This window comes from Sebastes umbrosus, chromosome 10 (assembly GCF_015220745.1).
Source record: "Sebastes umbrosus isolate fSebUmb1 chromosome 10, fSebUmb1.pri, whole genome shotgun sequence".
In the NCBI taxonomy this organism is placed as follows: Eukaryota; Metazoa; Chordata; class Actinopteri; order Perciformes; family Sebastidae; genus Sebastes; species Sebastes umbrosus.
The window spans coordinates 12,384,873-12,402,456 of record NC_051278.1 but is presented as its reverse complement, the minus strand read 5'-3'; the positions used below and the strand labels follow the sequence as shown (position 1 = coordinate 12,402,456).

At 40.1% G+C, this 17,584-nt stretch overlaps 1 long non-coding RNA gene across 8 annotated transcripts in view; it reads left to right on the top strand.

The window, feature by feature from the left end:
- The window catches only part of LOC119495781, a 100,529-nt gene that overhangs the window by 3,232 nt on the left and 79,713 nt on the right, over nucleotides 1-17,584 (top strand). Inside the window, exons 5-6 of one of the 8 annotated variants that reach the window (XR_005208560.1) lie at nucleotides 13,694-13,758; nucleotides 13,959-14,358. The exons of 6 other annotated variants lie outside the window; for them this stretch is intronic. This is a non-coding gene — a long non-coding RNA (uncharacterized LOC119495781). Of the gene's footprint in view, nucleotides 1-1,236; nucleotides 2,215-13,693; nucleotides 13,759-13,958; nucleotides 14,359-17,584 lie in introns of those variants that run through there. One more of the 8 variants, XR_005208567.1, reaches the window with a different exon arrangement.

Below are 17,584 nucleotides of genomic sequence, written 5' to 3'. Positions count from 1 at the left end.
CTCAAAAAGTGCCAAGGTAGACAAGGTGAGGGCACGAGTGCTGGTAGTGATGCTGCAGTGTGTACTCTGTGGGCACATTTCAGCTCAGCTGGCATACATCTGACTGATGCCTTCGGGTGCCAGCAGCTAAACAAGCCCACGTTTGAGGGGAGCGTGTTGTACATTTGGGCTGAGCTCAGCAAAGTCTGCCAATGTCTTTGAGTGTCTGGCTTCATGGTCTCTCATACAGAGCTCCTTGTTGAGCTGCGCTCACTGGTCATCTCACAGATGATGGCAGTGGGCAGTTTACAGTAGCAGGCACGGCCAGGAGGATATGACATCACCGCACGCTGTAATAGAAAGTATTAACCTGTTACTGAGGTGACTCAGGATTCAGTCCGCTTGTTGTTTTTGGGCTCAGTTAGACATTTTAGAGAATTAACATCAGTTTTGCCTGCCACCACTTTCAGTTTAGCTGGATGTCATTGGTTACATGTCATCTCAATATTTTCAAGTTAAACAACTAATGTCAAAAATATTACATTTGAAATGGAAAAACCAAAATGTATATATAAAAGGGCTTTGTTTGATTGAGCTGTGCTACGCGTCTTTGCATATTGGTGCCACCAAATTGTACTTAGAGATAGCTGAATGCAAATTTTGAACATGAGTACCAAGATATCAAGTAAATCTCAGAAAAGCACACTTAAGTTTGCGGCCATTTACATGAGAGTGCCCTATCGGTACCGCGCATGTGCAGCTCTCAACAGAGATGAGAAGGAAGCAAGATGGCTCACTCCTGCTACTTCCACCATCAGCGCCGGAAAAACAATGTGTTTAATTCCTTTTTACCACTTGCCTGATTGGACAAGTGAGTTGCTAGATTTACTTGCCCGACGCAGCATTTTTACTATCGGGCAATCCTTATTGTTGAACCCCGAACTTTGCTTTTTTCCCTTTTAATTTGATTTATTTTGATTATATTTTCAATTTTTCATTTAGTGTGAGTCTAAATGTCCATATCCAGTATCTGAATATGACTGAGTTTAAGGCAAACCTGATGATTTAGCCTGATAATTGTATATTTTTTAGATTAAAATAGTAACTGAGGCAAGTGTAAGATGTTTACTTTTTTGTTGGATGTTCAACTTGGCTCTTGTTTCCTTAGCTGAGGACATGAAATGTAGTATACAAGGGTGCTAAAACTATTGTACAACATGAGAATCTTTCAGTGATCATAAACCTGGATCCTTTCAGATGGAGTGTTTCCAACAGGATTTAGTCAGACTGGTGGGTGGGCCTCGGCCCCGCGGGGGCACGGTCTCCCGGGAGAACATTTTTGTACATTTTTAAGTTAAATACATAAATCTGGTGCACCTTGAGAGTAAAAATAAGAGGCTAGATCTGTGAAGAACTTTGTGCTCTTGTAAATAATTGAATCATAAACACATTGGTTATATAGATATGAATGGTCATGACACAGCAAAAAAGTCACACCCACAAAGCATGGTAAACGAGACGGGGTCCGTGTTTCAAGGCGGGTCGGGTGGGTCGCCGACATTGCCGCAGTGAGGACAGTCCGCCCCGGGTGGCAGTCACGCCCCTCCCTGCAGGGAGAGAGAGCGCAGCGAGCATTAAGTCCACGTCCCTGGGAAGCGGCGAGGGGTGGCTGTACAGCTCACGGCCATCTTCCTCCTCTGTATACTGCTTTTATCAAGGAGGTTATAATTTTCACCCTTTTGTCTGTGTTGTTAATTGTAGATACGCTGCATGCAACTAATTTTGCAATACTGTTTCTGTGTTAACAAAACAGTGTAATCACCAGCACTCTGCCTCTCTAGTTTCTACCCTTTATTTTCTACTTACTGTGGATACCAGTTTGAATACCAGGCAGCTCCCAGGTGTGAATGTAAACACGTTCAACCTTTCCTCATCCTGCAGATACCACAGGAAGCATTTTTCTGCAACTAAAATGTGTTCTTTCAGCTTGTCTGCATAGACGAAATGAAAAAAAAAAATATGTTGTTCTGTCGTCTCCCTATATACAGAAGATTAGTGTAATTCCAATGCGAGTGTTCAGTTTGCTAACTTCATTTTGCCATAGCCAATGGGTGATAAGATTTATGGTATGGATCAGTGGCATGATCCATAATTTGTATCATTTAGTTCAGGATTACAAATACACTATATTTCTGCCCAATAATTTAGATTTTGGCTTGTGTGTGAATCCTCACTAATGTGACAAGCACATTACTGTAAATGAGGGTCACTGAACAAAGCCCGTTATTCCTCTGCGGTGACTAATTAAGAAAGAGAACAATTAGCCGATTGACCAATTAATAACAATCCTCTAATCTACAAAAAGTGATCGGCAGGAAAGATCTATTGGTTTTTCTTCGCTGTGAAAAGAGAAGCTCCATGGGCGTTCTGCACCAGACGAGATTTAAAAGGTCTTTAATCTAATTAATCTGAGATAAATAATGATTTATGCTATTACAAAATTGCTCATAGAGAGGATTACAATACCATAAAATACAAAGTTTTAATGAAAGGAATTGAAATATCTTTCTCTCGCCTCGTTCCCCCTCCGTCTTTTTCTTTTTCTCTTTTTTTTTGTCAAGCTGCATCTACAGTCCCATCAGCACATTTCCTTGTGATAACCATTTTCTATGTGAACGTACCAGACATACAATAATCTCACTTCCGTTAGCATTAATTCTCAATTAATACGTGCCTATTCACACATGAGTTGACTTACTGACGAGATAAGACTATCCTTCAATGTTCAATGTTCACATCAATGGTTCAAGATGCCTCAGTAATCTATAACCTGCTTTACCTTTATGCCAAAAATATGTATAGATGCAACTTGTGAACAAAATTCTTCAGACAGTATACAGTATACTTCAGACCGATACTTCGGTACCAAGTCGAAGCCAAAGCTCTGAAAATGTGACAGTACTTGTTTTTCTACAGTACCACAGGTACCGTCAGCGCTCGAGACTACCAGCGTCCCGTCGTCCCAGGGACGATAGAAAATGTATTTGGGAGGCAGTAAACTCACTATCGACGCGTCCAGGGGAAGCATCCTATTTTTTCCCTGATAATGCTACATTGTGAACAGCAAATCCGAACAAACGTTAGATGTCAGCTCCGTGCAGGACTGTGCTGCATACTGGCTGACAACAGCTAATGTTAACTAGCTCTCATCCTGCCGATTTCAATATGGGAGGTGCCGTTGATTTATGATGCATTCAGGCGCTATTTAAAGTAAAAATTAGAACTGGGCGAAGGTAAATTCTAACGTTATCATGATGTGTTCAAATGTAATCTTGTAAAATGTAGTTTTTGGCGAGAAACTTGAATAAATACAGTTGTTTGAAGGAGATGTTTTCACAGCAATATGAAGATAACAGAGAGGGAATTATGACCTGTTCCTAAACGGTAATAAAGGACTGTATGTTGACGTACATGGGATTTGTTGCTTTACTTTTGTTTTTTACAGAGGTATTTAGAATCGTGGAATTTCACTTGTACTGTTATCGACTTATACATTTCTGTTATCATGACATCCCGAGTGCCCGTCACCAGCTTTACTTAAAATATATATATATATGTATATATATATATATATATATATATCATTTTATATAAACCTTATGCTACAGAAAACCAACATGCCTGAGTTCATAATCCTCACTGCTTGCCTTTTAGCTCACTAGTCAGGGTTTGTTTTTCAAATATACGTTCACTGCAAATAATTGTGAAGCACTTCTCCAAACATCTCAGAGTGTTTGACCGACGCTGTGCTCTTGGCCATATGGACTATCATCATTAGGACGTTCCATGTTCTTTTTCCAGCCTCCAGTATTATGGAATGTCTCCACTGTTTTCAAAGTGTCACGTAGCCGCATGAAGACCTATCAAGCCTTGGCTGGTGAGAAGCTTGCTAGCCTCTACGGACTTCTTTGTAGGGGGGTAAAATGCTCACAATTTGCAAGTGAGATGAGTTGTCAAGCTTTGGAGACATGCAGGTGGCTCAATTTGTTTCCCTGTTTTGATAAAGCTGAAGCGGAGAGTATTGGCAAAGTATCGGTAAAGCTCTGCAAGTCTTTGCGAGTTCAGGGAGTGCTGCAATTAATTATGTCGCCCAAGTTTTGACACATGTAACATTATGCTGTCACTCCCTCAGAGAGATGACGTTGACGTCTTTATACCTTGAATGTAATTGCCGGCTGTCTGTTACTCTTTATGCCAACAGCAAGAAAGAAAGATGGTTCTGAGACTCTGGATAAAACTTAGATCAAGCATCCGCAAAACAGTAGTTTAATACATCAAAACAAAGGATTCGACTTCTCTTAACTTGCATGAGATGCATCCACTTTAGGGTTGTTAAGTCTGTGGAAAGACAAACAAATGAGACATTAAAGAAATAATCCATGACATTTTCAAAGTCTGGAGTTTGTTGGACCACTCGACTTCCTCTCCCGCCCACTAGTAGTGGACTTTTTTGCTTGTTATACCTGTTATTATTTAATAACGTTATTATTCAATGTGACTTTCATTAACGGCCGCTCGATATACTACGTCACCTGCTCTGCACGTCGCTCGTACTATGTCACTCCCTGCAGCCGTCCACGGACTAACAAAGGTATTTGTGATACGTAAAAGACAAACGTAAACCACGACAAAATACGTTTCCTTCCAAACGTAATTGAGAATACAATTTAGTTGTATGGGAACGTAATTTTTTAGGAGACAGGGCAGCAGAAACATGTCCAAGGTCATTGAAGACATATTTTGTCCATTATTTTAATGACATACATTCTGAAACATTGTGCTTTCGTTGGGACTGTATTTTGACACGAGGACGAGGCGATGGGTGTTGAGGAGACAGCCGTCGTCGAGAAGTTGTTAGGCTGGGTGGTGGTTCGTCTGGGGGTACGAGTTTGGAACATGCAGTCCCCTCTCCTCGAGCGGTGAACCAGAACCAAGTGGAGTGAGGCTGGCGGGCCACAAGAGCGCCATTGTTCTTCACATTAATCAAACTGAGGAAGGGCAGGTAGCATTTCCCCAGCCCACCCCACATGCACACCCTGCCAACCTCCATGAATGGACTGCTTTTTTAGCTGGCAGCGATTGGCCATCGGAGCTCCGAGAGGATGTGTGTCTGTTTAATTAGTGTGATGAGCTCAGCGGAGTTTATGTGCAGTGTCGGACACCAGGTATTAACCCCTCGAGTTTGACCCCGCGAGGGGGGCGGCCGACCTCAATCTTGACATCTCTTTCTTTCCACTGTTCTCGCTTTCCTTCTCTTCATTAGAGAAAGACAGATTAGACAGGGGGAAGCAGAGTGGAAGAGGGGGAGCCTGGTCTCAACCTCAGCCTTCGTTTTTCACCAGCCCCTCTTTGTAGGCTGATGAAGAGAATAATTACTGCTATGATACTTCTAATGATGCTGTCATTAGGATGCTGAGTTGTGGTCTGCTGCAGCGCTAAAAGCTGCTCCTTTCCTACTCTGAATACATGGAGCTTCCCAAAATGTAAAAAACGCTTTTCACTCTAATGGTATCACATGTACAAATACAGACATATGTTTGGCTTTGAGATTCCTTTGACAGGTTGAAGTGCAGTAGAAACTGTTGCCAATGTGACTTAAATCATCTCCGAGTTATTAAAATGAACCCCCGAGACAAAGGAATTATCTAGATAGTGAAAGACACATTCAAAACCATAATTAGAGCTGTGGTCTCCTTTACTCTGTACCATAAACAGCCATATAAATGACACATAGATCATTCGCTGGCAGCTGCCTTACATACGCTTTGGATGAGCGAGTGCAACGTGTTAACATCACCCAGGGGCACTGTTTTCTAATTCATTTAACCACAGCAGTGTTTTCCTAACAGCTTCAGCTGGCAATTAAAAACCATGAAAAGATACGAAAACATTCTTACCATGCCAGACGCACTTTCCACAAAGGTAAAACAACCACTTCAGGCGCAATCAAAGCTTAGGATATCATCCTTTATCGGATTATGCACTTTATTAGTTCAGTGGAACAAACACAAGCACTTGAGGGGCATCTACTTTAGGATTATAATGCCTCTTTTGCTCACAGATGTTTGGTTTATGCAAGGGCAATTAATTAGTAAAGCAGTTTTCTGTCTTTCTAATATTCTGGCTAATAGTCCAGAGAAAGCGACGTGGTCAATGCAGGAACACACGTCCAAAAGTTAAAGGGCACTTGGAGGGCACTTCCACTGATGAGTTATGGTAATGATTTAGGAAACTAGTTTGGATTAATTCCATAAATGGTTAATTTGTTAAACCATCTGGCAATCATTTAAAAGCGTTTAGCTCATGTGGCTCAGTCCAGCTAGGGATTTTTATGGGATTACAGCATAAGGACATCCTATAAGCACATTATGCAAGCAAGTGCAATACACGCCAGAGTGAAAGGTTCTCCAAACCCATAGTAAAACTAACTTTAAATAATTACATTTTTCATTTGATAAACAGAGACTTTTTATTCTAGCAGAACAAGCAAAACCTGATTTTCTGTCAAAGAGTGAATCCGGCTCGGGGTTGTATTTATTAATATCACCCTTGCTACTAAGGGAAGGAGGAACAAAGAGCGGGAGTCGCAGCCTGTCAGCTCTCTAAAAGGCAGTGTTTGCTGCACCCCCTCTGAAAACACTTTATTAATTGGATTTAGATATTTGTAAAATGATCTATTTAATGGGATTACCACTCGTATAATGATCTTATTTATGAGGGAAGCAATCCAAGCTTTGGGGCGGGCTGATAATGCATTTCCAGCTCTTTGGCAGTTAATGTTGTGTTACAAGGGAAGATAAAGTTGAAGTCCCATTGTAAATGAATAGGTAAGTTAGCCCAGTGAAATGGAGCTGGTATGGTGGCAGGTCAGACGGGCTTGAGTGGCCGCACTCACATTCCAGAGGCCTGTCTGGACGGTCGGCTCAGACCTGCTGAACTCCTCACAAGTTCAAGGTAGACGTAAAGAGGGAAGGAGGAGGGGACGGAGAGAGATAGAGTCCCCCCACCTCAGCAGCATAATGGCTCTTTCTTACATCTTTATCCATCCCAATATCTCGCTGAAGCTTTTACAGACCCTGTTTCCACTTAAATGCCTGGAGGTAATGTCCTACCTTCTCCTCTCCTCGCCAGGAAAATTGATTTAATCTTGTCAACAACCGTATTGGTATCAGAAAAGTATGAGAAACAGGATAGAAATGATGTACATATATGTTAAAATAACACAAAGAGAATATTTGCAGTTGTTTATTGTAGCTCTTTAAATGGATGTTTCATGTTTGCCAAGACATTTAAGCTGTTGGATGTTTTCCCTCATGGAGGTTTTAGCTTAGTTTTGTATCTTTTCATGTAGTGTTGAGCCACTAATGCAAGAAAAAAAAAAAGAAGTATATATGTAAATGCACTTCTTTTCTGCGGCGCACACACACTTTAAAACATTACCATTTCAATATAACACTTGATTTATATGTGTTTAAAAAAATAGGTTATAATCTTTTACTTTAAAAGGATGTATTCTCAAATGAGATTATGCTAATAGACTGTAATTTGCATAAAACGGGTGGAAATGTTAAACCAGATTAAAAATTCAGAATATTTAAGAGTTTTATCCATGCTGTTAGTCAACAAATATATTCATTCTCCCGGAGAATATTAGAGACTAAATGTGACATTGTGGAAAAACACTTGCAGTAGCAGTGAGTTGGCTTACTTGTTTATTACTAAATATCTACAGTATATAGGAGCATTCCTTGTGAAGTAAACTATAGTTTTTTATTTGTCCCGTTTGTGCCGCTCAGCCTCAGCAGGGTTTCAGGGTCTTCTGAGCATTAGTCTCAGGTGAGGGCCGAGGCACAATGTGAGGCCTGCGACAAAGAGCGCCCTCACAATCCTCCATTCAAGACATTAATCTGCAAACAAGTGTTTTTTTGTGTCTCTGAGTCTTATTTTCATCGCCATCAATTTAGTACATAGATTGAAAGTGATTCAGGTTGTGTTCTCAAGTTCCCCAGCTTCTACCTCAACCTGCAGCCTCCTCGCTGGGTCAGCTGGCAGGTTTTGTTTTACTGTAATTGCCAACACTGTAAATCCATACATGACCACAACAACGCACCTGCCTACTGCATAATTAATACAGCCCAGTGTACTATATACAGCTTTGAGTATGTTATTTAAAAATATATATTTTCTTTTACAATCAAATCATTAAAATAATAAGAGATAACGAATAAAATTACAATTAATGTGGTCTAAAAGGATAAAGACAGTAAGTTTTAGAATTGCATGAACATACTGAAAGGTAGGGCAATATGGAAAAAATAAAATATCAGGGTATTTTTGAGCAAATACCTAAATATTGCTTTATGATAAATAATCATCAGTTAAGGATATATTGACTAAGTGGGTAAGTGCAAATAATAGAACAGCTATAACAGTCTGGCAAGCTCAGAAAATTACATCACTTTACTGTAATGCAGCCTTTAAAACAAGGAAACGACAACACTTATGCCATATTACGATATCCAAAATACAAGACGATATCTAGTCTCATATCAGGATATTGATATAATATCAGTATATTGCCAAGTCCTACTGAAAGGTACCAGTAATCGTAAGGAAAGAAAAGTATTTTTTAATTACAAAAATAATACAAACATGTTGTTGTTTTTTTATCCCAAACCACATTTCTTTAAATATAGAAAATATGTTAAAATAACGATCAGTGTTTTTCAATTAAAATATAGTAACTAATCCTCTCATTTTTCAAAATACTGTATCTGTAATCAACTATATTATTTTTTAAGTAATATTAAAAATGTGTTTTTGTATTTAAAATATGAAATGCAAAGCATATGTCTTAAAAACATTTATACACACGCACCTTAAGCATACACATGCCTCCACACACACACATTGCCATTGTCAGTACTATACAGTGCCTGCGAAAACTTATTTCCTTTCCTTTGAAACAATCTAATCTGGGAAATTAAAAAGAAGAGCGAGACGGTCTGTTAATTCAAATAAAATCCATCCACTAAGAAGCTGTTAATTGGTCATATAAAATATTCAGCATTGCTCTCAGCCCATTTTAATGGCATATTGTTGAATTAATAGTTTGCCATTTTGGAATTAATGGACTAATGCTCAGGTTGCTTGTTAATATTAGTACAGTAAATTGCCCTAAGAACATCATATTAACAGTGAAAGCTAGAGATCAACAACAGTTTAGCTACACGTTCTGCAATAACAACACTGACTCCTTTAAGACAGGGAACTACGGACGTGTACGTATCACACCAAGGATCAGATGTGTTTAAATCTTAACAGTTAAATGATATATGCACATTTTGTTTGAGCCGTCTTGCTTGTTTCTCTATTATCCTACCACACGTGTCGGACAAATGGAGCCATAAACAGTTGATAGCCTTAACTGACTTGTGTGAGCCCACCCCTGCAGTGAATCAAATGTGTAACAGCACTGCAGCCCTTGTTTGTCATGTATGGCACACTGCCCCTGGTGGTGTAGCACAAACTGAGATGGAGATTGTGACTTGGCAGCGAGATCCTCTCTTCGCCCTGAGGCCTACACATTTGTACTCTCATTTATTTATTGGTTTATTTGAATAGCTTTGCTATTGTAAACTTTGGATACGTTCTTATTTTCATTTTGTCTCGCTATAATACAGAGTGATATTTCTTCCATCTGGCAACGGCCCTCTCTGTGACAGCTTATTCAGCGTTACGTATTAGAGTTAAAATTATCATTACAATATGTTATGCAAAAGAAAAATCCTTCTCATAATAGCTGGGTCAAGAAGACCCTCTATTAAATTAGTGTGAAAACTTGACATCCCTCTTCCGCCTCGTTGTAAATTTGTGAGGCTTTAATCGACTGCAGATGTTCGTGTGTCCTTTCTTCTTTATCAAGGAGTTATTACTTTCTAAATAATTGCTCTTACTCTTAATGTATATGTGAACCCTGCCTATTTGACCTGTGCTCAATTTCTTTAATAGAAGCAAACATATTAGACGTATTTGCTATATTATGTGTGTTTTGAAGCTCCAATTTTGTTGATATAGATTTATGAACTGTCGGCGACTGAGGTCACCGCCCTATTAGAGATTTATGAAATGCCCATGAGGCACCATTATTCAAGCTCAATAAATCATGCCAGCCACTTTTATTATGGTACAATATAGTGCTATAAGCCTGATCAGATACATCCAAATCAGAAGCGATGTGCAGTTTTTCTATTTAAGATGATTCAGGTCATCTGCTTGGAAGCTATCACCGCGTTTGTCAGAGCAGAAATCCATTTTTTTTGGTTTGACTCATTTAAATCACAAAGCGTTTATGTACTGACTATGGTGGTAGCCATGTGAGAAGTCCCTAATGATACAGCCGCTGTAAACATTATAGCCTCTTAAGCCTTTTTATTTCAAATGCTGCTGCATAAGAACTGAATCATTGTTAAGTAGAGCGTTGTCCAAACATCCTTCTGGCAGTTTTCCTGAAGTCCACTGAATAGGAATATCACAATGTACCGAATTATTGTAGATTCATCACATAAAAAACAAAGGTAGTGCTGTTAAAGTGAGTCTCAACAGGGTTTAGGTTATAGTCTGAAGGTAACGGGGGTTGTAGATGTGAGGTGTGAAGGATGTGGATCCGTTTTTTTATCACTCGCACAGACTTATAATGTAGGTTTCTTTCACTGGGAGCGGTGGGCGTAAGTGTTGTGTTCTGGTGGGCAGAGACAGTTAATGTCCCAGATCTACAGTATGAATAAAGTCATATTGTGAAAGTGTGTGGGCTGATATGCTTGGCAGTCAACCCTGACAAGTAGATTAGCTCTTACTGGGCCACCTCTGAATGGCATGCACACGACTCAAGCGTTTCCAGTCACAACGCTACATATCAAACATCTAACGCCCAGCAACACAGATGAAAGCACATCAAAACATGAAGAAGAAGAAAAAAAAACCTGCTGTATGTTATGTGGCTTCTCCACAGCTGCAATGGTTAACAGGAGTCAAAAATTGGCATGTCTAAAAAGTGGGATAATGATTATAAATGTGACAGGCTGAAAAGTAATTACAATTGTCTCACTGTGTTTTCCAATAATGCCTCTAACATTTCTATAAAACTCATTTAAATCTTCCACAAGTCCAAAATTCAGTCTTGCTCTAAAGCCATTTGGCACATTTTTCTTCAGTTTACATTTAGAGAGGATTAGCTGAAGAGCTGAAAATAATCATGCCAGATGTCTGCTACAGCGAGAAAGCTGCCTCCCCGGTGGGCATTTGATTTTATTGAGTTTTTATCAATCTTAAGTGAATACACTCTGGGATCCTCATAATGCACGGCCTCATGTTGTGAAGTCGTGTAAGCAAACTGAATATCATGTCACATTTTACAATAACAGTAAAACAAACAAACACGCCCTTTCGCTCATGCGAATGTACGGGGAGGAGCTCAAACAGTCAGCGACAGTCTGTTTATAGCCAAGTTAAACAGACAACACATTGCTTAAAAGGGCAGAGTGGTGGAACAAACAGTATTATAAATAAAGCCAAATTCAATGACAGGTTTAAACGTCTAACCACATCTGTACACTTTATAAAAGCCGTGGTAAATGTCGCTGTCTTTAAAACGTGTCTGAAAACTCAGCTGTCAGTCACACTGACTCATTAAAGTTCCTGAGATGATGAGTGAATGGAATTAAGGATTATGAGATGTTTGGGCATTTTCGGTGTTGTGTGGACAATAGAAATGAGTTAAGAATAGATAGATAAACAGAAGTAGCGTCATTTGCCGTGGCCTGTCCTGCATATTTCATGATCCTCCTTTGAGACTGGGGCAGTGTTTGTTGGATTTGTTTTTTAGCTTTAATGAGCTCAGCTGGAATGCAGTGTCTCCCACATGTCTTGCGGAGGGCGGGGCCATCTTATTGCTGCCACATGTTGGGCTCCTAGTGACTCTTCCAGGCTTGTGTGGTCAGCCAGTTCAAAGAGCCCAGGCTCATTTGTTATACAACTTTATGTAACAACGAGCCGATGCTTCAGCGTGTCTGAAGAGGCAACAAAGGAATGCCGCCGTTCTTTCTTTGTCCTAACCGGCTCTGCCCAGCGAGACTTTCAGATCATCTGTTTCTCTAATTAGCATGTTTGCTGGACAATATGGGTTATTGTGCTCCGGCACAGCGCAGAGATCCTTTATTTGGGTCCGTCCAGTGTTTGAACTCTGACAGTAATGTTTGTTGGATGGTGGATGGTTTTGGTGAACGGTAGTAGTTGATCACTGTCATTGCCAGAGTGGTGCGCCGTGCCACATATGGCAACAATCTGACATGGTAATCCAGTCTGGAGGTTATGAGTGACTAGGTGTGGGCTCCCCGGATCAGACCGACTTCATCAATTCTTCTCTTGGCCATTTCTGTGCAGGAGTCGGTGGCAGAGCCCCTGCTGGTGGTTGACAGGACATCTCAGCAGGAGCACAAACTTGGGCCTCACTAAATTCCCCTCATGCAGTTTTAAAAGTATCATTTTCTCTTGTTAAGAGAAAGACAGGAAAGATGGTGGAAAGCTACATGTCAATTCAGGTTCCTGCTGTATTCCTACAGCATCAACTAGAGAGTTGTGCAGGAATGAGTCCTAAAACCTGGAAATGAGTTAGCATTTTAGCACTTTCGGGTCCCTCGTCTCGAGGTCAATGTTTTTTTTTTTTTATGTTTTTTTTAGTAGGGCTGTCAAAGTTAACATAATAATAACACATTAACACAAAATCGTTTTAACGCCTATAACTTCTTTAACACAATAACGCAACCGATCTTTTGGAGGTTGTAGCAGGCTCTGTTTTAAGCCTAGAGTGAAGATACTGGTATCACATGAAACTAAAAAAACCTCAGGAATCCATTGGTACCAACCATGTCATACTAGGTTGTTGCGAAGGAGGCTAAATAACGCTCCAAAAATGTTCTATGGGTACCCACAAGTCTCCCCTTTACAGACATGCCCACTTTATGATAATCACATGCAGTTTGGGTCAAGTCATAGTCAAGTCAGCACACTGACACACTGACAGCTGTTGTTGCCTGTTGGGCTGCAGTTTGCCATGTTATGATTTGAGAATATTTTCTATGCTAAATGCAGTACATGTGAGGGTTTCTGGACAATATTTGTCATTGTTTTGTGTTGTTAATTGAATTCCAGTAATAAATATATACATACATTTGCATAAAGCAGCATATTTGTTAAACGTTGGCTTTTTACTTCTGGCGATTCACGCTTCAAAAATCATAAAAGTGGTGTTCATTTGTGGACATTATTTTACAAAACATTTAAGTATCATAAACGTTTGTTTGCCACAGAGCTTATTTTCTACAATAATCCAAAAGCCAATGGAAAATTCCCATTGGCTTTTTGTCGAGGGAACCATGGCGATGCTAACTTCCTGGTTGGCCTACAAAAATACGTCATCCCTGCACCACACACAAACTGGCAATCAACTACTTTGTTTTAAATTCCCCACTTACACCCTAATCAAACTCTTGTTCATTTGTTAAAGTGGACCAAATTACAGAGGGCCCTGACCAGCCTTTATCACACACTTACTGCAAATAACCTGTTTTTCCTTTTTCACACATCAATTCCCCAGGGATGTTTTCAGCTCCACTAGACCTGTGAGTCTTCAGGGACCAGGTCCACTGCATGTGCTGGCTGGTAGGCCATTTGCAATAATCTCCTTTTTACCGTTTAGAGGCTAATTATGTAACATTACACCTGCCTCCCTGAGCCTTGGCTCTGGCATAGTGCAGAATGAGTTGCTTTTTTTCCCCCCACCACTCATAGGGTGGTTAGAGTTTCTTAATGAGATTAGCCCAAAGCTGAAATCTGCTTTGTGTCCCTTGCTATATGGCGAGATACTGGATCAGCGGAATCAAAGCTAAGAGGGGGAATCATTGGAAGATGCAGGCGGCCGACCTCGTTTCTGTCTCCCCACCAACCCCCCTGCGTGTGACTTGGACGGGATTCGCCGCTATCACACATGACATTGTGTGCGAGCTTTGCATAGGAAATATCTTTGTCTCACTGTGATGTTTGCTTGCTTCAACGTTTTCGTGCTTTTCCTTTATCTTGCTGTCCAGTTTATATTTGCTGTTGGATCAAACTTCTCAATTGTCATTTCAGAAATTGAGGACAGATGGGTTGAATATTGAACAAATTAAAAGAAGAGCTTTTTCCACCAGTCTGGGATATAAACTTGTCTAGCTGTGGTTGCTGTACTACTGTCTTTTTCGCCTTTTATTAACTCAAAATATCTTGTATTTTACCACAACTTCTAAGGCCGAGCCTAAACTCGTATTTTGTCAGTAACACCATAATGTGCAAGACAGATCTATATAAAGAGAAGTACACCACCCACGACAGCCCATCTACAATGGGAGCCTTTCTTCCTCTAATTTATTGGGACCCTAATGTCCTTGTGACTCTCAACTCAGACAAAAGATGAAAAACCAACAATGGAGCCCGGACAGAATAACACACGGACATACTGTACACACACACGCACACACTCCTGCGACGTATGCAAGCACACAAAACAACTCCAGCTGAGAATTCCCAGAGTGAAAGCGAATTCTCACTGAATGCTGCGGGAGATAACGTGTAAATATTTTGCCCACTTGCTCCGAATATGATGTTGATTAAGAGAGTAAAGGTTAAGGTTAGGGAAGGGGCAAGGATTAGTAGTATGGGCCGCGTCTAGGGTTACCATAACAGCCCGGCTGCTGGGACTAGTAATAACAACAGAAGTAATAATAATCACAGACTAATTGATTGAACCCCGTGGCTTCCTTGCAAGAGTCATATTTGTAAAGCTTAAAGCCTCCTTTATAGCAGCTAAAATAATGCATCAGTTGCCAGTCTCGCTTTCAAGTGAGTCTCATTGATTTATTCAAGAACCACTTTTTCTCAATCATTTAAAAAAATATATATTTTTAATTCTTCACTTCAATTTTCTCCTCTCTACTATTGCATTCACCTATCTATAATTTTGACATTGAGCATTCTGGTTTCTCTGCATGAGATCCTATCATTGCATTGTAGTTTGTTGAATTTACAAAGAAGCCTAGAAGCCCTGAAGCTATATACTGCTACAGAGAGCTATTTGCTCTGCGTCAGCGGAGTATCCTGTCATGGAGAGAAAATCCCGTTTGAAGTATGGCCCCCGTCTTTCACACTGACGATAATGCTCCTGGCTTTATCGTGTCCTCCGTGCAAAGCCCATGTCTTCTCTTTTGTCCGGCTCCCTCTCCCCCACTCCTGCACACCCCCTGGCTTTCCTCTTTTGTGTCACTCTCTGTCACATTGCTACCCGTTCACAGTGAGGAGAAGCGGTCCAAACCTTATCCCCCCGAGGCATGCTGGGAAGTGTAGTCAGAGTCTGGGGATTGTTGGTTCAGTTGTTGGGACTTTGCTGATATCAGCAACTTGAAACTGATCAATGGTATAACGCAGTTTAACTGAAAGTAAATTACTGTTACGGCTACATTTATATTTTATAGTAAATGCTTTATGAGATTTACATAGACTGTCCTTTGCTGTAAACACACTATAATAGATATTGAATAAAAATGAGTCTTTTGATTTTATTTGTAAGGTTTAACGGCTGAATAAATTCTAAGGTAAATACTTAGCATTTTAAATTAGATACATTATTAGTATTCATTCTGCTCCAGCTAAATCCACCGCTTAAATGCAAATGCACTGCAGTCTTTTCCATCCGTGGCTTTGTTGGCCTCTCAGAAACCTTAAGCCGGTATCTTAAATAGGGGCCTCTCATGGCATATGCATGTGCAGTATCTTATCTGGTGAATATCACAATCATTCTCTAGGACATCAAATATTTAAACAGGCCAAACAAACAAGAGGTGGTAGGGAGGGAGGGCATGGAAACAAGCCTTTTGTGGGCCCTGTGTGAAAACAATAAATGTGCTACCAGCCCTCAATATTTTCATATTCAATGACTCTGTATGATCCATATGATCCCAACATAAAGAGGGTCTGTGAACCCTCTCTCTTAAACTGTAGCAGGCATATATTACCAGGCTTAGAGCTTGGCAAGCTCCGTATCCCAAAATAGATTTCAACAATACTCTATGAGGATGCATTAAATAAATCTCTGCTCAGCTAATCCGTGGAACAGTTCACATTTTCGAGAGAGACACTCCGGTAGGACAAAAGCGCCGCTCTGCTCGCCGCGCCTTCATCTAGGGACAGACACACATAAAGAGAGATATTTAGAGAGAGGGGAGGGGATTGGGGGGGGGTAAGAAATCCTCCACTAATGTGACAGAGAATTCTCCAAAAAAAAAAAAAAAAAAAATCATCATTGTGTGCTCTTGCACTGCAAAGCAGATTCAGTATCACTCTTTATTTTTCCTTTTTTTTTTCTCCAGCAAGTGCAATAACTTAATCTTAAAGGCAAAACGTGGACATGAGGGCCATTTCGAAACATGTTGTAGATAAATGTTAATCACATTAGCATTTCCCAGACTTCCGTAAATCTCCATAAATAGCATGCTGAGGTTGATCCCTCTTTTTTGCCCATTGAGGCAAAATTACAGTTGATGAATTGCTTTTGCCATGCATGTAGGCTAATGAAAGCTTTGCTCCTGGGCCTTCCTTAACAAAGGCTCGTAATTTTTCCACTTTCCACTAAAATAAGAACCTGTTCCACTTTTAATTAATAGTTTTACCCTCTCCTATTCAGGAGTGTATGCATAGTTTCAAATTAATTTTTTTTAGGTGAGACTTGGTTATTAATATACTGAAGAAACAAGGCCTTTTGTGTTAAAGTAACAGGGAGGTAATGTTGGCCTGCAGGTCTGTAAATCATGTCACATAACTGCTCAACACAACTCATGACTCAACCAAGACTGAAACGTTTCATGACAGGTGGCCGTTTCATTCACTTGAAGTCACCGCTTCAACATTTTTATTCAGCTGCAGTGGGACTGAAGATACAACTACTTACATAAGCACTTTGGATCAACCTGTCCTGATTTTATGTTCATGTAAACTGGAGCCACAGGCAATGCTTAAAGAATATGTTAATCAATCAAACTGGTTTCAAACTGCATCATGTTTAGTTAATACCACAGATTCATATTAGTGCAACCTTCCTTTTAATTGTTCATTATAAATGGCTTCTATATTGTTTATATGTCGCTTCAGAATGAGTTACCTCTGTTAATGGAAGTATTAGATTAATAAGCAGCAATTAGCATGCATTAGGGTGCATGCCACACATAATGAGTACTTGGGTATGATTACTCAGACAGCTTGATGTTTGAGAGAGCAAATAGCCTCGTCTAGCCATATGGGACACTCGCTATCCCGTGACAGATCTAAGTGAGGTGGTTTTGACATCAGACTCCTACAGTATCCTCTCACGGCATTAATTTATTGCTGTCATAATCTAATAATGTCTCCTGCTCTGTATTATGAACATATCTGGAAATATTGTGACATTCGGTCGCCCCTT